Below are 24036 nucleotides of genomic sequence, written 5' to 3'. Positions count from 1 at the left end.
CTAGATGGACTCACTGGCCACTATGTGTATTAACTTCCCACGGTTCAATAACAACAAAAAGGTTTGCCCCTGGGAGTGTCTACTTCTCCAAGCATTTCTACTCCTCCATGGGCTGTGGACTCCTAAGTTTGACAGCAAATCGGGGGTTCCTGAGTCCAGGTATGAATGTTGCTTGAATGTGTACCTCCCTCCCACTCGCCCTGCCACCAGTTTCCAATCCTGAAGCTTAAACTGGGAGTCAGTGCTAACATGTGCTTCAGGAATCAGGAGGGCCCCTTGGACTTGGTTTTCAACAAGAGTGGTCAGTAGGTATCGATTCAGCCAGGTTCGGGGGGAGGGCACCCTCTGTGCCGGGAGCTGGGCTCGGGTAGGAGCTATTCAGGTTCAGAGGTCCTCAGGGGGCTATGAGAACCTCACAGCTCTGTACCAATGGCATAGACAGTGACAGTGGGGGTCCAAGCTGGGAGGTGCCAAGTTGCAGGGGACGAGGTAGCAGCAGAAAGGGCTTGAACTGGGCCTTGAACCTTGAAAAACTGAAGACACATGCTCACACAGCATTCACTCCATGCCAGGAACTGGTCCAAGCACTTTGCATCTATGAAATCGTTTCATCTTTATGAGTCTATGACACAGGCACAGCTGTTATCCCAGATAAGGAAATTGAGGCACAGGGACAAGGCCAGGACAAGGGGGAGGCCCTAGAGTGAGTGTCTCCCTACATTTTACACCCTACCAACTTCCTTCACTCTCCTCCTACCTAGCCCGGCACTAAGAGGTCAAGTGACGCGCTGAAGGTCACACGGTTAGTAAGTGGCAGAGTCAGGATTTGGAGCAAGGTGGTCTGGCCGCGGAGTCTGAGCACATAGCCAAGCCATCCTTCCCCCCCACAGATGCTTACTGGGCACCTCCTAGGAGCCAGGCACTGCTGTAAGCACCGGGTGTAAAGCCAGGAAAACAGATGCTGTCCCTGCCTACAATCTAATGTGTGTGGCGGCTTATCAAGTAAGCAAACATGAAATGACCGCTCTGATACACACCGCAAATGGGAGGTCCATCGTGCTATGAGGATAATAACAGAGGGATCTGAATCAGTCCAGACAAGGGCCAGGATTGGAGGGGGAAGAGTGAGCTTCCCAGATTGAAAACAGAACCAAGATCAGAAGCCTGAGTAGGAATTCATTGAAGAAAGGAGTAAAGTGTGACAGGCAAAAGGAAGAGCACATGCAAAGTCCCTGTGGCAGGAGGCAGCAGAGCCCCTCCTGCTGCTGGAGTGAAGAGAGTGGCCAAATGTATGCCTACCTGGAGAGGCAGGTGGGGCAGAGCTTGGAGACTGCGATAAGCAGTTTGGTGTTCATCCCGAGGGTGCAGGGGAAGGGCTGGGAGGAGCTCCAGGAAAAGCAGACAAACGTAAGGAGTAAGGAAGCCACTACAAGAGTGGAAGGAAGAATTGGGGAAAGACTGTTTTAAGACAGCAGCTAAGGGTGTGAAACAAAAGAAAGAGTCACAGGAGACATAAAGGGGGAACAACATCCAAGATGTGGCCACCAGCTGGAGGTGGAAGATGAGGATGACCATGGTGGCTCACCGATGCTTCTTACGTTGATCCCATTATGGTTTTAATTTGTATTGCCCTGATGAATCATAATACTGAGCACTTTACATATTCTTCTTGGTCCTTTATATATTTTCCCTTCTGAAGTTTCAGCTCAAGTCTTTTGGCCTTTTTTTTTTTTTTGTCTTTTTGTTTTGTTTAGCCCATTTTAAAATCGGTTTGTCTTCTTGTTATTGATTCGTAGAAGTTCTTTATATATGGTGGATATGAATACGTACCTTGTGAATATCATCTCCCAGGCTGTGGTTAGCTTTTTAATTTTCACAATAGTTTCTTTCAATGACAAGAGTTTTAAATTCTGATTCAAGTTCGATTTATCAGTATCTTCTCTTTCATGGTTAGTTCTTTTTGCATCCTACCAACTCTGGCCTGCCCCAATGTTATAAAGATATTCTCTACATTTTCTTTAAGAAGCCTGATGGTTTCAACTTTCCCAATGAGTGTGAGCCCCCACTGGGGTCCTGAGAGAGCTGGCAGGGGAAGTGACATGAAAGGTTTGGGGTGTCTTCCTCTTTTTTTAAAAAAGATTTTATTTATTTATTTGACAGAGAGAGGCACAGCAAGAGAGGGAACACAAGCAGGGGGAGTGGGAGAGGGAGAAGCAGGCTTCCCACTGAGCAGGGAGCCCAGTGCAGGATTCGATCCCAGGACCCTGGGACCATGACCTGAGCCGAAGGCAGACGCTTAACGACTGAGCCACCCAGGCGCCCCTTGGGGTGTCTTCTTCTTGCAGAATGCCAGCTCATGTCCTGGTTCCATGCACCGTACTACGTAGCTAAGGACTTAGTTACCACTTGCCTTCTAACTCCTGCCTCAGTAATCCACTGTGGCCCTCCAGTGCTGACTTCCAGAGGGAAGAAGCAGACATCCTGCTCCCTAGGAAGAAAATGCGCCTGCATTTTTGGTTTGTGTTTCATCACTGTTGGCACGGAGTGTGGTCTGGTGAAATCTTACTTGCTCCATCTTTATAAAATATTTTGTCTTTTAATTATATGAACTACCGAGATCTGGGTGCCTGCTTTAGTCATTTCCCCACTGAGCTCTCAGCACCATCTCTCTGTGGCCACTTCTGAGCAGCTATCACGTGTTTGCAATCGCTCCAAACCCATGAATCATATTTAAATGCTTTCCATATCCCATAATTCTGCATTTACTGCTCTAGTCAGTTAATTACACTCGCTCCCTATTCATCGGAGACCTAAGTTTGGGGCTGGGATTTGGAGAGAGAGAGAGAAAAAAAAAATGAAAACAAACTTCATAATGAAAGTTCCTTCATATTTGTGAGGTTTAATCCAGGTTTGTGTTTCGGCTTGCACTTTGAATTCTTTCTCTAACTGCTCCTAAGTAACTCCATCTGCCTCTGGGTCGGTTCCCATCCTTAGACTCACTGGTGGAAATCCCTTTGTACAAGGATTGCCTTCATATTTAATATATTTCTAACATATCATCAGCATCTCACCCACTCATGGCAACCACATCACTCCATTTCTCCAAAGAACTGAGGACTTAAAAAATGTGCACAGCACAGCCAGCTGGTGGGTAGCAATGCTACCTTTTTTAAACAGTAAAAATGAAAATGTTTGTTAATGTGTATGTGTGTGTGCGTGCACACGTGTGCATGTGTGCACGTATGTGCGCATGCGCGTGCGCGCGCGCGCGTGTGTGTGCGTGTGTATGTGCATAATTGGCGAGAATAGGTGATCGAGTCTAATGCGGAGGAGTTAGAAACAGGGATATTTACCCGAGGCTGGCAATCAGCCCACAAACCTGGTATTTCATTAAACAAAGAGTGAAATAAAATAATGCTAAAGCTTTATCAGTTTATAGAAATTCCAACTGGGGAGGGTGCCTGGGTGGCTCAGTTAAGCAGCCAACTGATTCTGTCTCCCTCTCCCTCTCCATCCCCCTCTGCTGTTGCTCCCCTCACCCCCACCCCCCACGCTCATTTCAGCGCATGTGCTCTCTCTTTCTAATACATACATACATACATAAAATCTTTAAGAGAAATTCCAACTGGAGACACAGGGTGAAAAATGAAAGCTGACATCCTGCCTATGGACTCCAAGGTCTGCGCCATCGCTCCCTGCTCTTGCTCTGACCCATCCCCCTCCCTTCTCCCCTGAACCCTGCTTTAAGCACACCGCCCTCCTTTCTGTTCTTCAGACACACCAAGACACTCCCACCACAGGGCCTTTGCACTTGCAGTTCCCTCTCCCTGGAATGCTCTTCCTGGCGCCAGCTTCCTCACTTCCTTATGTCTGTATTCCAAAAAGCACTTTCTCAGTGAGGTCTTCTTTGGTCCTCTCATCTAACACTTCAACAAGCACCACTCCAACACTTCCTTCACATTCCACTGCCCTGCTTTCTCGGCTTTGCCTTAGTACTTGTGACCATGGGGCACACTATTTCTTTTAGTTATGTTTTTTCTTCTCTCTCGTCTTTTCCCCTACTGAAATGAAGCTCCAGGAGAGCGGGGCTTTTTGTTTCCTTTTGTTCAGTGCCATATCTTCAGGTGCTGGCACAGAGAGGATACTCAATAAAAACATTAGTTAGATGAATAAGCAAAGTCACAAGAATGGATTAATTCTCAGCACAGGGAACAGAGCAGCGTGTCGCTGTGGGAGAATCATTAATGTAAGTGTGAAAGCTGAGGAACATCAAAGAAAGCGAAGTTGGTAAGATGATCTGCTAGTTACCAACTCATTATCCCATCTTTCTTTCTTTCTATAGGAAATTTGGAGTCATACGATAGGTAAGCTTTTGTGTCTGCTTCTTTTACTTAGCACCATGTTTTGGAGGTTCTTCCATGCTTTGGCACATACCAATACTTCATTCCTTTTCATAGCCAAAAATATTCCATTGAATATTGCTAACTTGCACGGGTGTACTTGGATGTCAGAAAGTCATCCCCAAATTCACATATCCGAAACCAAACTATGGATTTTTTTCTCCCCATTACCTGGTTCTCTTCTGATGTTCCCTATGTTAGTGAACAGCTCATCAGTTCTCCTGTTACCCAAGCCCAGAATCTAGAGCCTGTGAATTATATATCTAATCAATCTCTCAAATCCACCCATTTCTCTCCTTCTCTACAAGTGCCACATGATATTTGAGGCCTATGTAAAAAAAAAAAAAAATCCATAAACATTATTGAGGAACACAGCATTTTTAAAAACAAATGAAGAGACATACCATGTCCATGGACGGGAAAGTTAATATTGCAGAGTCAATACTTCCCAATTATAGATTTAATTCAAATATAATCAAAGTAATTATTCATTTGCACAATAAAAAATCATATTGGTTATGTACTAAATGTTGATAGGTAAGTACTAAATGACAAGGCAATTTAAAAACTCTTTTGCAAATTAAGTGGGCAAGATTATTGAAGTTGTTAAAAAATGAATAAGAAACTGACAAACATAAAAATAAAATATAAAATTACAATTATTAAACCAGCATGTTACTGACACAAGAATAGACAGAGAAATCAATGGAACAGGACATAGATTTCTGGAATTTCAAATTCTTGAGAAAATGATTGCAATCAGCAGTTTTAGAAAAACCAGTTAGCTATTTCGAAAAAGGAAAATTTGCTTCATATCTTATACTAGATAAAAATAACTTCTAAATCAATACAAAACTGTGTAAAAAGTGAAAGGCTAAGTATCTGAGTAGACTATTAAGTAGATATGTGTTTTTAAGGGGAAAAGACGTTTCTAAGCCTAAATAGAATTGTAAATACCATAATGGGCATGAGTGGTAGGACTGAATGCATTAAAATGGAAGAAACATAATGAGATCTTACACATAATTAATATCAAAAGGTAGATATCAAATTAAGTAGAATGCAAAATATCTTATATACAGAGGGTTAATATCTTTAAACTCTAAAGAGTGTTTACAAATCAGTGAGCAAAAACGAACATCCTGGTAAGCAAATAGTTAAAGAATACAAACAGCTGTATATGCGTACACACACCCGTACATATATATATGTTTATTAAAATGTTTCGTTTCATATAGCCACAAATTGCAGACAATAAGAAGACTTGAAAATGTCTGAATGCATTAGGTAGACATAATATGATGGAATACTGTACAGGTACTGAATGCACTATTTTAAAAGAATATTTAATAAAATGAAGAAATGCTCACAATCTAATGCAGTAGAAGGAAGAGAGGGTAGAGATATATATAGGATTAAACTGTGGGAAGAAATGTCGGAACGTGTCATTAATAATTTTTCCTGAAAGGTGAGCATATAGGTGACTTTTATTTTTATCTGCTGTTCTTTCTAACACGTTCTCAATTTTCCTGTCAAAGGTATTTTTGTTACTTTAAAAACATTTTAACATAAAAACATTATCACTGTAAAGCCTTCAAGTCATGGGTTAAAATATGGAGTTCCTCTTTGCCTCTTGGCCTCTACTTGCCTCTCCAAGAGTAATTCCTATTAAATTTAATATATGCCCTTCCAGACATTTCTCTACATGTTTACAACATACGAATATACATGGTAACTATTTTCACAATAACTAAGTTTATTTAAGACAAAACAAAACAAAACAAAGAATTAGGGGGGCATAAAGAGGGTTGGCTAGGTATTTCAGCCAGTTATCCCAAAACTAAAACTCAAGGGATGATGACTTTGCCTTTGTTTCAGGGTTAAATCACTCACTTCCATTTCTGAGTGAGCAGAAAAGAAAACGCATGGAAAAACTCTTAAGGCTGTGGTGGTGGGCAGGGTACATTAGCAGAGAGCTCAAATAAATTATAAGCAAACGATCTTCTGTCCTTTATTTATATTAGAAAATGTTAAACACACCCCAATTGGGGCTCTTTCACTGACATTTTTAAATAAGTATGTTTGGGAGAGTGAAGGTAATGTTTGAAATACCAATAAATACAAGGGAAAAGATCATCCGCACAATGGGAGTGCAGAGCAATCCGCGTGGGGCGTCCCTGTCCCTGAGCCCAGATCCTGTCGCCTCCCCAGGGTGCGGGGTGGTGGGCAGCAAGGTGAGGCTGAGGGTTATTACGTGGCTCTAATCCCATTCTGCTTTATGACTAGCTGGAGAAATGACCTCTAGCGAGATCTGGCCCTTGTTCTATCCAGCAACTAGATTTTTCTTACAGAAAATAAATTAAAAAGGTGTGACCTTGCTGAAGGCTTGCCGAGAAAATGAGGTACATCTTGTCACAGGCAGAGGAGCCTATTTGTTCAATTTGAAAGGCTGCCGCTTTGCTCCGATTAGAAGTTAAGATAAAGGCTGGGGATGAAAAGAGGGGAAACATTTCTAAGCAAGGAAATTAAAGGGCTACATTGGAGACCCTTTCAGCAGTACAGTGGGCTTTTTGTGCGGGGTTTATCAGGCCGCATCAGCCACACCTTGTCCCTGTGCTCGGGGCTCCCTCTCCTCGGTGCACACAAAAGCCTTCCATGTAGGGAGCTAGCAGAAGCCCCCTGCTGATAGCCATCGGCGGCACCCAACCCTCCCCCCTCACCCCGTCTCCACGGCAGGCTGTGGCTGGGAAAGTGACCCACCCAAATCTGATTCACTGGGTAAAAGACTCAAAGTCATTTCATCCATTTCACTGAAGGGACTCAGTCAAGAACCTTCCTACCTTCCTGGCCAATAAACGTATTACATTTTAGAGAATTCCTCCTAAATTCACTCGGAAAAAAAGGGGGGCGGGACATCGAAATGCCTTTGTGTCCATAAAAGTTTCAAGCCAACCAAAATTTCCACCCAAAGCCCCCGAAGCAAAGAAACCTTTCAACTTCTCTCTTCATTTGATAGACATCTTTTATGTCCCCAAATGTCTTTCAACTTCTGAAGTAATAGCTCGTTCGGGAAAAGAGGAGGCCAGGAAAAATGCTGGGCTTTCCCTCATGCTTTAAATGTATAGCCAACATTCTTTTCCCTGGTTCTATTTGCCAACTGAGGTTCCAAAGGCTAGCTGGATGGGCCAGACTTCTCAACCTAGAATTCCACCTCCTTGATCACAGGAGACAAACTCATCTCTCCAGTTCTCTCCCCCCTTATTCCCTCCCACATTCCAGTCTTGAACGTATTTTTCATGTTTCTACCTCCATGCCCTTTGCTTGCGCTGCTCATGCTGCTGGAATTCCTTTCCTTGCATATCTGCGCAGTCACGTGTCTTCACTGGCTGAGACTCTACCTACTGGGGGAGGGTTTGTTTGTGAGGCCTGCCATCACACAGTAGTTGCACTGACTGAGTAGCTTCAACAACAGAAATTTATTTTCTGAAAGTGCATTTACTGTCGCCCCATGAGGGCAGGGACCATACCCACCTGGTCTTCATCATCTTCCTTGAGCCTGCGCTCCACGCTCAGCACTTCTACCCACATGGTCTCCCCCCACAGAGCCCAGTGTGGCTTCTCATTCTTAACAGGCCCTCCAAGAAGGTGTGTTGCCATTGGAAGGTTGCAGTAACGTCTGGGAGCAGAGCAAGATGCTGAAGTGTCTCTGATGTGGTAAGAATAACTTAGTTTCGTTCACTCAGGGTTTTAGCCCGGAGTGCGTAAACATTGAATTATTTGAGAATTGGTGGGAGTCGGCGCCTGAGGATCCATCTGTGGCAATAATGGGGCTCAGAAGTAAGGCCATGTATCATCAACCTGGCTGTATATCGGGGTCCTGGCTCTGGCACTTACCTGCACAAATGATTTTACTTCCCTAGGCCCTGTTTACCTATTTGAAATACACCTTGAAGGATGAAATGCCCCACTCCATCCCGAAGATTGGGAGGAGAAAATAGGGCCTCATCTGAGCCTACGTGGTAATTTCATAGTGGTCTAGTCCAATTTCCTTTTCCTCTGCATGGAAATAATGCGGGAATTGAAGGGGGGTGGATTCCTGAGCAAGGACAGGGAGAGTCACCAAGTCCTGTGGCAAATACCATTTAGCACGAGAATACCTACAGTTCCACTTCAAGGTGACTTCTCTTCTGTGATGTAAACACCATCCCTCTCTTTTCTCAAACCTTAGCCAAATGTGCCGGGCACATGAAGGGCTTATGTGGGTGGGTTTTAAGGCAGAAACCAAGATGACTAAGTCTCATAGCTGAGCTGAAGGATTTGGGGTGACAGGTAGCATGGAAGTATGGTGAAGGAGTCTACAGAATGACACAAAGAGACAGAAAACAGAGTTATGTGGGATGGAAAAAAAATGCCTCCCCCATCCACACCAAACCAAGTAAAGGAGTTAGCCACTCCCTACCCTCCAAAATCTCCTGAGAGGTTAGGAAGGTCATGGAGCTCTCCTCATGCTTGGAATGGGATCAGGCCACTTGCTTTTGGTTCTCAGGAGACCGGATACCTCAGCCAACATCTAAATGAGGCTAAGATGTCACAGTTGTAGGAGTCAATCCTTATGGCTTTCTCCAATATTAACACTCCAATCAAATTGTTTTCCAGAAACAAACAGTAATTGGCTACCATTTTTTAGTTTTGAGACAATCATTTTAAGAAAAGAACTGAGCTTCTTAACATACCCCCCAAATACTCTCTTTAGATGAATGTACTGCACAGTGTGGCTTGTCCAGCAAAACAATTTGTCTATTGAATGAAGCCCAAAAGTCTTGCTATCAGCAAGATGATCCCTGGGCTTAACCTCATTATGCTGGTATTATTTAGCATTCTAAGGGTGTTGGATGCTTGGTCGCCTGCAAGAACAAGGAGGAAATGCCACCAACTACCAGGAAACCCAGCCATCAGAAATGCCCGCTCCTTACAATGGCTGGTGACAAGGAGGAGAATTATAGCACCCTCGCAATATTACTGAACATTGTCAAGAACAAATTACAGTATCCAAACTTAATGATTGTTGGCTGAGACTGCAGGCTGAGGCTGCCTTACGAATATTTGTACAGACATAGTTCTTTAGAGTCCTTCAAGTTCACCTTCTATGAAACAGGGATCCACGGAGTGTTTGTAAGATACTCGGTATGCCATGCCCACTTAATAACAACGTTCATGGTGTCACTGTGTCCCAATTTGTTTATTACCTCTGCATCTATAGTGTATGTGTGATGAAAAGAGGGAGGTCTATTACCTTTTGCTTCTCCCTGACAATACTAATCATCATAATAACCACCTTGTTTGAGTGCTTATTAAGTGTTCAACCATATTCTAAGCACTTTATACGCTTTGTCTTTTACGCCTTATCTGTAATGATCCCATGAACTTAGCACTGTTATTTCTCCAGCCTTATACATGAAGACAGTGAAGCTTAGAGAGATTTAAGTGTCTCCCCAAGGTCCAGGTCGCACAGCGAGCAAAAGAGACAGACGGGATTCAGATCCAGAGCTTGGGCTTCTCTCCATAGACCTTGCTTTTATCTATAATCCAACACACTCCCAACACTGCTGATGTAGGTGAAGGGCAGTGTGGCTAAACTAGTCTGTGGTTAATGCCTCTGAACTTCTACTCAAACATGTTTCCACCTGTCATGGACAACAGAAGCAAGAAGCAGAGCGGGGGAGGTGGTGGTTTTCCTGACTTGCCTTTATTCTCCCAGCCCTATACTTAATTCCCTCCCTCATACCACAGCGAGATCAATGGTAAAGAGATAAGTGAAACTACAAGTAAGTTAAAACTGCAGGTATTACATCAAAGAGTGGTTGGGTACGTATGCGTAGCAAGGATGTTACAAATTTGACTATTATAATGGGTTATACCTAATGAATATTTTCAATTTGAAGGAATGTAAAGTCATTGATTACAGACCCAGGATAGCTGATCCAAAGGAACATCTGAGAATGATGCTAGCAGTGGACACCAAGGCCTGATTGCGGCATCAGACAAAACAAAAACCAGATTGTTACCCTGACCAAAATAAGTGCCAGTGATGACGTAAAAATCCAAGAATATGGGATAATAAAGGAGCCTAGAGCATGAGAGGCCAGAACACACGAGAAGGTACTGAGAGGGTGTTATGCACGTCAAGAAGAAGCTAGAGGCTCATTCCCTATTCAAATGGGGCATAGCAGCTCTCCCCTGCCCAGTCCTTACGATAACTATGTGTCAGCCATGGTCCGTTGGGAGCGTGGCTTGCATGTTAAGTTGGCCTTGAACTCCAGTTTCATGGCCTGAGGCACACACACCATGAAGCCTGTGAGTTCCCCTGGCTCACTTGGTTTCTCTACCTGCACGTTCCTGGGGCTGCAGGTGCTGCTATCTCACATCAGCATGAACAGGAGGCTCAGCCAGAGCCTTCGGCATGCACTGTAGGAACTTAGGGGCTTTAGGAGTTCAGGGGCGGGGACACATGGGGGTTGGGGGGCAGACACAGTATCACCTACAGCCTGTCACTAGCCCCATGACCCTAGTTCATCCACTCCTCCTCATGCTAAACATGCCCCCATATCTTACTCAGAGAGCCCCAATCTCCTCCAAGGGCCCTCTAGAATCTCCATTTCTATCCCAAGCACTTCATACATTTTCACTGCAAGGAAAGATGAGATCTGGTGAGTAACAGAAATTTCTGCACTTCATTTTCTGGGAACTAGATGACAAATGGTTGGCTACAGAGAACAAAGTGGGGGGAGGGGAGGTGGGTGTGCCATTATAAGGCCTCATGAATCTCAATCAATTCCTACACTTGGATTTGTCCTTAGATCCCACCTCACAGAAGCGAGATTTTGCTTTTTGATTTAAGTTGGACCTCTCAGGGCTTAGGTTTTGGGGATACTGCCACCCAAAACGAGAGGTTCAAAAAGTACTTCCAACAAACAATCTCTTGTCCCCCACCTCCAAACACCTTGCCTATGACCCATTTCTCCATTCGAAGCCCCATCTCTAAGGTGACGGTGGAGCCCACTGAGACCCGCCCAGAGCTGATGCTCATCTAATACCTGGCTGGAGCTTAAACAGAATATAGAAATACATTTAGCGTTAACCAAATTCATTCCTCTAGATCATGGAGTCAACACTTCATCAGCTACACTCAAATGGGGATCTTCCCTGAGCAAAGGAGGGAGATTATTTTGCGCTAATCTAAACACTGATTCAAAAACAGCTGCGTTCTGGTTTCTATCTTCAGTATTACTTCCTGAAATCACATTGTAAATGAAACCAAGAAGCTTGTAGAAGGAAATAGGGCGAAGTCAAAGAGGGGAAAAGCAAGGGAGAGAAAAGCAGGAAGTTCCCTCTTTTTGAGGACTTACTAAGTACCAGACAGGAAAAAAACTAATCCCTAGAATGATAGAAGCTCCCGAAAGTGTGTCGATTGCCTTTTTCCATTTAAGTTTTTAATTAAGTGGTTTTCCAGTTTTGTAACTTTGATTTGCTGTAACGGGGCTTTTGCAACACTCTCTGTCATGCTTCTTCTTTCTTAAGCTTTTCAGACCCAATTTTGTATATTCTAATTGCAAACTCTAGTTCAAGGTCCTAAAACACTCTCTTATAATTATCACCAAACAAATGCAGTGATTCCACAAAGCTCAAACATGTGTCGCATTAATTCTCACAACCAAAATACTTTCATTTTTCTTGGACTCTAAGCAGAATGGACCATAAGCACAGCGTTTGATAAAATGACAGGTGGAATTCCATCCAATTAAGACATAAATATTTTTCCAGAGGCTAAGCTCACTGCAAAATAATAATCTTCACTCAACACATCTTTACATGTCTTCAGCAAAACACCTGTCTAAAACTGTTAACACTAAATATTTTGGGAGCTCTGTACTTCAAAGACATCCCTGAAAACGTCAAGCATTGTTAAAATGTTGAAGTAATTTTGGTTAAATGCTTCTGTGACAACTGTCGGACTTGATTTGTTTTAGCTGAATACATTCTGAATATTGCTCGGAATCTGTGAATTGGTCACTTGCCAAAAGGTGAGAATTGGGCTAGAGTCAAAAGAATTATATGCATCAAAGAGATGAAAAAAATGGGGGGCATCTTTGAGTATTTTAAAAATGCAATTTATCTTCTAGGTTGGAAGCTTCAAAAGAATATTCTTACCAAGTGATAGCCTTGCAGGAAAACCATAAAGTATATAGTAGAAGTCATTTTGATTCCTGGCCAGATTCATACCTATAGAGTCACACCCACAGTTCTTCACGCAGAGAGAAAAGTATATTTTGAAGTACCCTTGACAAAATTAGTGATTAAGCAATACAGACTTGACATGTTTCCATAGGATCTTCCAGCTAGTTGGTTACTAAGTGCTTAGAGTTCTTGGAACCACAGAAGAAATATTAGAAGTAGCGAAAAGATTCATAACATCTAATCCAACAATGCTCCTTCTCCTTCCTCTCCCCCCTCCATTTTCAGATAGCTAAATCAAGGCCCTAAGACCTAGAACCAACCGTAGTCAGTGAACAGAAGTGCCTACTGCAAAGAGCTTAAAAGTTTGGGACGAAGGGTGGGTGGTAGGGGAAACATATCAACATACAGAGAAGCAGCACATAAATTTCCAAGAGGTAGCGAGGTCCACAATAAGAGGACCTGAGGTTAACTGTTAATCACATGGGCCAGACATTGCACTAAGCACTTTATATGCATTATCTCATTTAATTCCTGCAGTTATCTGTACACGAGAGTGCGATTATTATCCTCTCTTACAGATAAAATCTCTAAACAAGTTGTCCAGATCAGGCAGATAGGAACTGAGAGAGTCAAGACTTGGGAGTCAGTTCTGCCTGACTTCAAAATCCTCTTTAACCAACTATTGAACTTCTTTCCTATGTTCATGATTCCAGAGCTTGTTTTTTTTCCCCACAAATTCAAGTAGGTGTCATTATAACTTGAGCAATCTACCGTGATAGTAATTTTGAAGGACTGGACTAGCTACAGAGGTCACACTTAAGCTATGGAGCCTGCAGAGAGTATGTTATCAGGGCTAAAAGTATAGTAACCATGGTCTGGCATTTTCCACAAGACCCCAGTGCAAACGCTGTCTCATTGTCCTCTTAAGGTCTCATCCTTGACAGAGCACGTGTTCAGAAAGATGTCACAATGTCCCAGGCCTCGACTTAGTCTGAGAAATCTTGGAGTCAACCCAAGAGTTATCCATACCTTCCGGGGCTTCCAGACCCCCAATCTAACCTATTTTACCACTAGGTCCGAGGACTGACCCACACCAAACCCTCTGTGTTTAGTCCGAACCAGACCAATGCTGATGGTGGAAGAAATCAGTTGTTTTCATTTTCTCTCCATAATTGGCTTCTTTCTGGGGGAAATGTCAGAAACCTGAGTCAGACTGGAAGGAACAGAGAAGGGGATCTACCAGCTGAGGCAGTTCTGCCTGCAAATATGTCTGAACCCAGGGACTCAAGCAGGGTCAGCAGCGTTCGGTCCTCCCATTGCCTTACTAAGCTCTCTGTCTCTATCACTGGTGACGCTGTTGGGCAGAACCTGTCCCCATGGAGGCAAGGGACCCTGCCTCCTCCCCAGCAGTGCCAGGCTTACATCATTCTTGTCGCCAGCAGTCCCAGCAAAGACAAAACTCTTCCTCAATTTTTTGCAGCGGAAGCCCCAGCTAGAGTCTCCTATGATTAGCTTAGTCACGTGTCCACCAGTCAACCAATCACTGGGGCCTCCGGGATGGAATGGGCTGATTGGTTAGGCCTGGCTCACATGATCACTCCTGGAGGCTTGAAGATGTTGGATTTTGTCTGATCCCATGAATTAAGGGAAGGCGAAGGGTGGTTCCTCCAGAGGAAAATCTGAGACCTATTACCGGAAGTGGGTGGGAAATCAATGCCAAACAGGCAAAATCCACAGATGCTTAGACGCCACCCCCCCCCCGCCCCCCGCACTCTCCTCCCCCGGACACTGTCATCCGGAAGATGAAGCAGGAACCAGAGAGTTACCTAGACTGGGTACTCAGGAGCTGAAACAGTCCAGGGTGGGTCGGGAAGCTAGATGTGTGGTTCTCAAACTTTAGTTACAGCAGAACCACCAGGGAAGCTTGTTGGAAATGCACATTCCTCTTCACTCCCAGAGTTTCTAATTCAGCAGGTCTGGGGCATGAGAATTCACATTTTTAACAGCTCCCCTAAATGACTGTGATGTGGTTGGAGGCCTGTGAACTGCATTCAGGAGACATTGGTTTAGATCCTGGCTAGGGAGACCAACTATTGAGTATTAAATAAATGACTTTCGCTAAATCCCAAATAATAGCCAGAGGGAGTTTTTTAAAACAAACAGATCTTGGCAGTTGCTTTGTGTGAATTTCTCTCTCAGTATCAGCACCTCTCACTACCTCTTGGGCAGTGCTAGGTGCTTAATAAATGCTCTGGGAAATGAGGATCTTTATCAAGGCGACTTGCTGAGGGCTGGTTTGTTGATCAGTAACGTGGGGATCTACAACCAGCTTTGAATGCCAGATCAGAAACACTGCAGTTTATTATTAAATGAGTAAGCCTGATAATGGGAATACGATATTTTAATAAAATAAGTGGACTTCCAAAATCTTTTTTAAAAAGAGAGAGAACAAGAAAAAAAAAAAAACCTCTATAATTAGAAAATTAATTATATGTAAAGGGTAGTAAAGTAGAAGCGATGCATTGTAATTTGAATTCTTTTGTCCTCTCTTCTCATCTTGCCAGCCACACCCCCTCTCTTTTGTTTTTCTGTTCTTTTCTTTAAATGCACCATTGGTAGATATCTAAACACAGAGCAATAGTGGGAGCCACACATCTTTTTAAAGTACTCCCCACAAGGCTGATAGGACGGGAATCTCAGAGAAGCTCCCTCCAGCCAGGTCCTAATAGAGCTGCTCCTTGAAACTTGAAACTTCCCAAGTGCTATCACTTCAAGGCACACAGACCTAAGAGGATTAAGGTAAGTATCCCTCCTAAAAGCCTGAAAAAACAAAGATTAGTTTTTAGCATCACAAAGAAACATATATTTATATAAGTTCTGAAGGAGAAGAAATATGTGAAGACTTTTGGAGAGGGGGTGGAGGTACGGAGAGACACTGGAGCAGAAAAGGCAAATCATCCCTAAGCAAGGGAGAGAACATTCCTACAAGATTATCCACTGTTTACAAGGAAACAGATTGGAATTAAAATTTACGCAGAAGTAACAAAGACCCGTGTGCCCAAACCTTATCAAGCTTAATTTATTAAGTGAGAGCGTTTGTGATTGGGCCAAATAGCAGACTTTTTCTTTTTTTCCATTGTATATAAAGGGTGCTAAGGATTATTAGGATAATAAAGTTAAATCAACAGCCCCAGGGGAACTTGTTCATCTTCAAGAAAAAATACACTTAAAAAAAAAAAAAAACCTCAAAAACAGCTTTCTATATATTCATTGTGGAATAAATCACTTAAACTTCTACAAGCTTCAATTTCCAAAGAAAATCAGTAATGAAAAATCAAAAAAAGAAAGTTTTGGAGGCTGCGATCCCGTTGAAAAGTCGAAAGGAATCTATCAACTTCTGGAAAATGCACATGCATGCGAAAGTGTGCATATAACTCATTTATTGCACTGGAAATATACTCCTTTCATAGAGTCATCAATCAAATCGATCTTCATACAATTTTATCTTTCAGTCTTTTTTTTTCCCCCCAGACAAAAATGAATGGCTACTTCCTCCGCCCTCAAAAGGAAATAGATACAGATTTCACAAAGCCAGCAAAAAGTAAACATTCATTGTTCTCAAAAGTAAATTTCCATTAGAAGGTTCTTTTGTTTGGACTGACTGAGAAGGTAAACCCGTGGATCCAACATGGTTATCCATGACATGCGACCTATTCCATTTCTTCTTCATTCTGAGAGCAGTAAGAGCTGATAAGGCTGATGCACAAACTTGAACGGTGACAAACGGTGTCAGGATCCCTGTGGCTCCTGTGGCCCCGGGACCGGAGGCTAGGCAGAGAAACGCCAGAATTCGCCAAGACTTCGGGTGAAATGTGTTTTACATCAGTTCCTTTGTCAAGTCAGAGAGGTCATCTGTCTCATTGGCAGCCGAGGGTTATGCATTTCAGAGTTAAGGATCCCTGAGCGTTAGAAAACTTCAAAAACCCACTGTAACCTCTCCAGGTGTCCATCTGCTTTTGCCACCAAGTGTATCTGTGAAGTCATTCCACTAACACCGATCAGACTCCACCCCCTAATTCCTTCATTCTCAGATGTCCATGTTAAAATTTCTGGGCAAGGTTTTGCCCTCTTAGAGCCAATGAGCATGTGTGATGTGTAGGCAGTATCTCCTCTTTCACTCAAACTGTTATTAAAAATAATGACACATCTTACAGTAGATTGTGGCTTAAAATCAGGGAAATATGTAAACTTTCCACCACCAGTCCCCTCATCTAGAAGTCTGAAGTCTAAAGGGCTCAGAGCTTATTTGCAACCATATTAAGGATGGTAGAACACTGAATGAAAAGATGTATCCTGTTTATTTGGTTAAAAAAAAAAAAAAGTCTGCCAAAGACACTAAAACATAAAGAAATTCTTTCTAATCATTTTGAGAAATAGGCACTTCTCTTCCATCCAATAGTCAATCAAACACGTTAAGACTTGTCCTTGGACACCAGGCAACTTCAGGATACTGGAGGAAGCCTTCACAGTCTGTTCCCACTTTCCCACAAGCCCCCTGGAAAGGTGGCGAATCAGGACCTGGCTCTGATCTCATGAAGACTCTTCCCTGTGGTTGACCAGATGCCTGTCAGCATTGTTGGCAGACTGTTTTGACACTAGCAGAATCTTCTGAAAAAAGCAGTGAGTTAGGATAATGAACAGAGCTTTTTTATTCACCAAGTAGCAAAACCAGATGAAATGTCAAGCTTTGCAGGTGTACAGTGTCTTAGGTTGGGTTTCCCCCCAACAGCCCCTGACATGGGGATTTGAGTGCAAATAGTTTATTTTGGAGGTGATCCCAGGAAGCACCTGTAGAGGAGTGGGGAAGTGAGTCAGGGAATGGAAAGAAGACAATAAAGAGTGCATTATGGAGCAGGTTATTGCTGTGGGCCACTCGGGTTCAGTCCTGCTGGCAAATCCTGGGAAAGAGTGGAAGATGTGATTCAGAATTGTCCCAAGCAAGGGGGCAGGAAGCTCAGGTGCTTAAACATCAATGCCCATCCATCACTGATTGAGGCTGCGCCCCTGGAGATACTCACTTTTCCAGCATTTGGGGTCTGCCTGATGCACAGGCCAAGCCTACTCCAGCAGCCGGAAAATATTCTCAGGCAGAGAGTGGCGGGTGTTTAGAGCAAGAAGTCATCAGAATGCAGGGACGGTGAGTGCTGAGGAGATGCCGGCAGGGTGCAGACAGTGTCTGCGACACACAGATACTGTGGATTTTCTTCCAGGCAACATTTCACCATTTGCCAGGGATGTGGCAATTTCCGAAAACAAGTTCATGAGCAGTGAGTTTTCCTTGTTGACATCATGTAATGGTCAAAACAGAGCTGTGCAAAAAACCGTCTCTCATCTCCTCCAGTTATCTGATGAAGGAACACAGATTGGCTTGGAATTCCTCCATGATCTACTTCAAAATCACAGATCAGCAACTCTGAAATGGGTGATGTCACTGGGCCAAGGAGGTTCTACAATTTTATTCCTCCTTCTAAACCATACCCTAGCTCAACTATTTCCAAGGTGCATGGCTTCAACAAGGCTGCCACAGCTATGTGGATTATTAATTTCACCAATGCTGGGATAAACAATCTCTCATAGGATGCCTTGAGAGAAGAGGTTTTACACAGATAATAACTCAGGTTTTGGCAAAGTTCTAGTGTTTTCAAAGCAAGTCTACTTTTCGTGTCACACATTTGGCCTAGATGATTTTCAAGATGGACAGAAGGAAAATATTCCTTTAACTCTTTCAGCTTCATGTTTCCATTGGCCCAGACCTCACTGCATGAGAGGTATGGTTTTTTTCTATGTCTTGTTACATCCAGTGCTGCAAGTAAAATGGATTCATTATATTTCCTTTTCTTGAACATTTTCAATTAAGTGTGGCCTGATGTAATCAAAGATGGGTGTGTGTGTGTGTGTGTGTGTGTGTGTGTGTGTGTGTGTGTGTATAAATAAATGTGGGAGGATCTTAATTCCTGTCAATGGGGAAAATAATATCAACCATGATGATCAACATGTGGTACTATGATAATCTGACTGATTGTTCATAAATTTTCACCCTTCCTGTTGCGCGGTGGGCAGAGCACACTCCCCTACCCCGCTGATCTAAGGTGGGGCCATGTGACTTGCCTTGGCAAATGGAAGTTTACCACTAACCTAGTAGAAACTTGTGTCCTCCTGCATTTTGGGTTGGCTCTTGTGTTTTTCTGCTCTTCTCTGTGAGATGAACATGGCAGCCATTGGTCCAAAGAGGATAGATGAAGCAGACCTGAGCCCGACCTACAGCTTGGATCCTAGAGTCCAAGCCTGGTCCAGTCAAGCTGTGGCCAACTCACAGACCTATGGGTGACAGATAAATGCTTGTTATTTTAAGGCACCAAGTTTTGGAGTGTTTTGTTACACAGCATTATTTCATCAAGAGCTGACTGATATATTATTGTATAAAGTGGCACCTTTTTGCACCTCACATGAGTTTAGAGTGAAATTACTTTGGTACACTTGGATTTGCAAACTTTTCTTTTTCCTTAAAAAGCCAAATTTTCAAAAATAAAAGGAAGCGCATTGAAAAAATATTCTTTTTAGTGTTTTACTCTCACTTCTCCCCCAGACTATATGATCTGTGAGAACTGGCCTGTCATTCTACTCTTCATTTTTGTGGTTGACCCCAATTAGCAGTCCATTACAATGCCTATCTCCCAGCCGATGCCTTTTGATGTGAACTTTTTCAAGTTCCACCTCATTGTAGTTATAACCTTACAACTTCTCACTCTGTCACAGTTTAATTTGTAATCAAAATTATGAACTAATGAAATAACACAAGGCTTGTTTTAATAGGGTGGTTTGCTTGTTTGTTTTCAAAATTATATCAATTTGCCACTTTGCGATATTCACACCTTTTTTTTTAATGAAAGCTACATCTTCACTATCACCATTTGAAATGAGATGCCTCCTAGACTTGTTGCATACAATTAAACCACAACAAAAGGAAGCCGAAGTCATTTCACTTTTCATAAGGCTGTAATTATTCTTTAACTATTGGAATACGACATCCCTTAGGAGCTAATTATTGAAAAGCTCTCATCACACATAGGAAACACACAAACAAATCCTTCAAGCACAAAGTAAATGTTCAACATTAAAGAGCCACATCCAGGAAGTCATACCAATCAGTTGGTCCAGCTAATTACTAATCTGATTTTAGGAGTAGTTGCATTAGATAACTATGATGCCTATTCATAACATGAAAAGCACAGCCTTTCACCGACTTTAATAAAGATCTAGCTGCAAGGAAAAAATGTATGAAGAACCATAATACAAAATTTGCATTGCAGCAGAACCTGGGAGAAGTGTGGTAGACATTTTTTTAATAGAAAACATTTCCTCTATCACATGATAGATATATTTAATATATCTTTTATGTATGTCATGGTGAAAAGCAAAGTGAGCTAGTATATCAATATGACTTCATATGAGTCATGCAGTCCTGTGTAAGGCCCAATTCACATTTTTAAATGTCTTATAAAATGGTTCTTTGAGTCAACTAAGATTCACATTAGATATATCCAGCATATTAAAGATCACACTACGGATCATATTCAAAAGGAATCAAAGTCAAAGTCACACAATGTGGTGACTGCTCTACTCATTTTAAAATATATGTCTATATAAGCATATTCAAATCCTTCTTAATTTTTAAATGGTTTTAAAACTAATAAATACTTTCATACACTGTTGATGCGAATGCATATTAGCATAGCTTTTTTGGAAGCAAATAGTCAATAACTATGAAAATTAAAAATGTATATACCCTTTGACCTAGCCATTTACCTTTCAATATCTGTATCTTGCAAGTAGACTTGTATTAGTGCTCAAAAAAAAAAAAAAAAAAGAAATGTATAAAGGATGTCCACCTGACAGCATGTGGAGGGAGGGGTAAATAAATAAATAATCAAATTGCCAATTAATGGAGGACTGCTTTATGGTAAATCCATAAAACAGGATACTCGGCAGCAACTAAAGCAGAGAGAGGAGGAGAGAAGAGACCTATACACACCGTCATGCAAAAAATGTTCAAGATATATTAAATGCAAGAAAACTAAGTTATAAAACAATGTGTGTAGCGCAACCATCTTCGGTAATCTAAAAAGGTATGCACATGTGTCCCAGATAAATGTATACACAAATATTTTTCATCCCTCTATATGTTGATGCATGTATTTGTATGGTAGTGGGTAGATCGATATGGATGACAGATGACAGATTGACATAGATAAACCTTCTAGAAGGACACACAAGAAACAATTCCCGGCTCTTTCTTCAGGGGAGTGGTGCCCTTGTAGTGCGAAAACAGCCAAAGACGATACAAGAAACAACGAGCACGGGTGTGTTCCCATACAACTTTCATGGATCAAGATGGCCATCCTGTGACCTGTAGTTTGTGGCCTCTTGCCCTACCTACGAATCAAATCTGTTCTCCCTGGCTTTACGTGTCATTTATCATTTACATGCTAATGACTCCCTGAAGTGGATCTCTCCAACTCTAGTCTTGCCCCTGACTGTGATACTTGCATCCTACCAGGCGCTCAGCACTGTTACTTGGATGTTACAGCGGAGGTGAGTAATGATCCACTACTCATGTGTCTCCTTCCATAGCATAGTTGCAGCTAGCAAGCCGCTACCTGGCTAAGGCCTTCCGCTCCCATGCTTCACCCTCCCTGCGTCTAGGTGCAGCCATGTTACTAGTTCTTTGTCCCATCTGTCAATGGAATATGCCCTAGGGGAGGGTAGAGCCACAGATGGAAGGAGCCGGATCCTTGAGTCACCACACTGGAGGTCTTTCATCAAACGAGAATCTCTGCATTGGTCTAATGAGTGAGAAACAGATTTGTTTTAAGCCACAGAAATACGGGGATTTAGATTACAGTAGGCCATATCAACCATCTAAAATTTAACGTGTCTGAAACAGAAGCTTAATTGTTTTCTTCTGTGCTCTTTCCCAATATCCCAATCTCAAAATGGCACCTCCATTTATCTATTTTTCAAGCCAAACACTTTAGTGTCATCCCTGACTCTTCTCTTCCTCACATACCTGACATCTAACCCATCAGTAAACTACTCTAAAATATATCTAAAATTCGGTCATTTTGTAATGGTTCCACATCTGACACCCTGACCAAAGTCACCATCATAGGCCACCTGGGCTATTACAGTGGCTTTCCTGATCAGGCTCCCCACTTCCAGTGGACCCTTCACCTCTCCTTGTCTAATTTTCCACATCAACTCCCGTGTGATCTTTTCAATACATAAGTCAGGTCATATTACTCCCCTAGACAAAATCCACACAATGGTTTCCATTGTGTCTGAAATGAAATCCAGACTTTGAAATCCCAGTGTCAAGGCCCCACTTGATCTACCCCATGACTTTCTCTCCAAATTCATCTCCTACGTCTCTTACCCTCCAACTCTGCTAAACTCTCATGGCCTCATTAATTCTTCCTCAAGCATGGTGAGCAAGTTTCCCTCTCTTGGTCTTTTATGTGCTGTTTCCATGACTTTGGTTTGCACTGTTATTTACTCTCTGGTGTTCCCTTCTCAGAGAAGTCCTCTAAGGGCCACACTATCTAAAATGTCAACACTTGTTGTTCTTTATCACCTTGCTCCACTTCCTTTACCCTCACAGCATTATCTACCTGAGAGTATACCATATATCTATTTATTTGCATATTTCTATTGTTATTGTTAAAATGTAAGTCTCGTGATGGCAGGAACTTCATCTGCCTTGATCATCACTGTAAACCCAGTGCCTTGAAGTATGCCAGGCACATAAAAGATGTTCAATAAATATTAGTTAAGTGTTCCTTTCTTTTCCTTGAGTTTTGTCAGCTCTTATATACATACTGGGGTCTGTCCTCCCCAAACCTTCATATATGAAAAACCACCTGGCTATACATGTGCAATAATATTTTCAAGCCTTTCCTTGCAAATTCTATAGACATTGTTCCATTGTCTTCTGAAATTCAGGTTTGTCCAGAAGTCACTAGAGGTCACTAGAGGTGACCTGACTTTCATTCTATTTTAGATAATCTGATTTTTCTTCATAGATGTTTATAATTTTTTGAAATCAGTATGCGGGCTGATTTGAGTACTTCTTCTCTATAGTTTCGCTTAAAATGTGATAAACTATTCAGATCTATAAACTGAGACCTTTTTCAGCTCACAGAATGTATCCCCGATTACTTTTTGATTATTGCTTTTATTCCAAGTTTGCTTATTTCCTCCTCAGAAACATATATAACCATTAAGCTGGTCCTGCGTTGCCACACTATCTCATTGCTTTATTCTCTTGATCTTGGTAGCATGGCTCAAGTTTGTTCTTCGTGACACTCACTCAGTTTTCTTTTGTCAGTTTTGCTTTCTCTTGCCTCTGATGAAGATTTTTTTAAAGATTTTATTTATTTGAGAGAGAGAGAGAAAGCACAGAGGGAGAGGGAGAGGGAGAAGCAGGCTACGTGCTGAGCAGAGACCCCGATGCGGGGCTCAATCCCAGGACCCTGGGATCATGACCTGAGCCAAAGGCAGACGCCTAACCAATTGAGCCACCCAGGTGCCCCTTGTTTTGGCATTTTTAACTTGCTCACGATGCTTCACTCTCTCTCGCTGTATGAGATTCTGTTGTCAATTTGTATCTGCCTTATGGCTTTCTTCTGCTTCTTCAAAAAATCATGGTCTCCTTGAGTATTCTATGGAGAATGCTAAATAGCTTTCTAATTTCCTCTTCTTTTTCCAGCAGTAAATCATTTTCAGAGCCCTACTAATTCTCTGGGTCTTCAGGATGAATGCTCCATGGTAGTTTTTCGTGTATTATGCTTTTCCCCTGCTTACTCATGCTTGAGTGAGGCGAGCTCTGTCCATGCCTAGCATTTGTCATCAGACAGCTCTGCCTCCGAGAGCAGCCCTCATGCAGTAGAGAGGCAGATGCACACGTTTCTAGGTAGCAGGAAGCCTGAATTTGAGCACAGAGCATGAGGTGGGAAAGGAATGAATGAATACCTGATTGCATTATTATTTTGGGAGGGCAGTGACATAATACAAACGGGGCATGGATTATGTTTCTCCATCCAGTTCCACCAATGAAGAAAGAAGCAGCCAATCCCCCTAGATTCCCCACTTAAATTTATGGGGAACCTAACTTTTGTCTTCCATCACACCCTCCCTCAAATATTTCTCCTGCAGTTTCTCATAACCCCAAAATCATTTCTTAGATGAATCTGGCCTTTATTTCATTGATTGAAGGCTGGCATGTATTTACTTTCTCTGGTACTGTCAATGACGGACCTTACCAAAGAGCCTCATTATAGCTAAT

Source organism: Zalophus californianus, chromosome 17 (genome assembly GCF_009762305.2).
Source record: "Zalophus californianus isolate mZalCal1 chromosome 17, mZalCal1.pri.v2, whole genome shotgun sequence".
Taxonomy (NCBI): domain Eukaryota; kingdom Metazoa; phylum Chordata; class Mammalia; order Carnivora; family Otariidae; genus Zalophus; species Zalophus californianus.
This window is presented reverse-complemented; position numbering follows the sequence as displayed.